A 980-nucleotide genomic window follows, 5' to 3' on the forward strand; every position below is an offset into this window, starting at 1 on the left:
CCCCCCCCCCCCCCCCCCCCCCCCCCCCCCCCCCCCCGGCAATTACAAAGGAAGGCGGGAAGGAGGGAGAGAAGACAAAGAGAGGGAGACAGGACAGAGGTAACGCGCTGGTTAGCAAGGAGGTGCTTTAAGTGATGGGCATAATGTGTTTTAACCTAATAACTAAAGACAAAAAAATAAACCTGATTCTCCAAGGGGTTTGATAAGTACAGAAAAACTGAGTATCCGGAGTTTTGTTTTGATAATGTTTAGAGAATATACTGTCTGGTTTAGTTCCAGTTTTTAAGTATATAATGGAGTGTACTTTATTTATTTACTTACTTAGAAAATGCTTCCAGCAGTTCTCTGGTGGCAGAAACAAGAGGTGTCCTCAGAGAAGACATGTGTCTTGCCGGTCACTTGAGGCAGCAGTGTCCTGGAGGTGGCTGGACTCCCAAGAGCAGAGGGTGCCAATGGTAGGCATCGATTCTCAACTCCAAGCCCAGTGGCATCACCTTGGCAGGTTGAAATTGGCCATGGTAAGAGTATTTACATCACACAAATTGGCAACCAAAGATCAGGGCTTTTTATCTTTTCAGAGATCCAGTGGTTAAACATGTCACTGCTTTAGAGTTCCTATTAATAATAGAAATGTAGGGTGGTGACCCTCCATGGTCCTGGAGAAAGGGTGTAACTGCTCTCTATCTTCTGTGGAGCTTAGTGAAGGCTCCCCCGCCCGTGTAAGACCGAGGATTGTGAGGACACATAGATCTATAATCATAAGGTGTCCAAACTCCTCTGGGTGAGAAGGTACTGTGATGCCCCCACCCTTGCTTATTGAAATTCAAGTTAGGGACATTTGTTATGAGAATCATGGTGTGATTCCAAGCAAGAACGAGTATTAGCAGAAGCCAACAAGGTCATGATATAAAATTACCTTGAGGAAAGAGGCTAGTTTAGATCTGGTCTAGATAACACAAAGGCCTTGAGGGTTTGGTGGG

Source organism: Callorhinus ursinus, unplaced genomic scaffold (genome assembly GCF_003265705.2).
Source record: "Callorhinus ursinus isolate GAN/ISIS: 27379988/994484 unplaced genomic scaffold, GSC_fseal_2.0 scaffold1, whole genome shotgun sequence".
Classification (NCBI taxonomy): domain Eukaryota; kingdom Metazoa; phylum Chordata; class Mammalia; order Carnivora; family Otariidae; genus Callorhinus; species Callorhinus ursinus.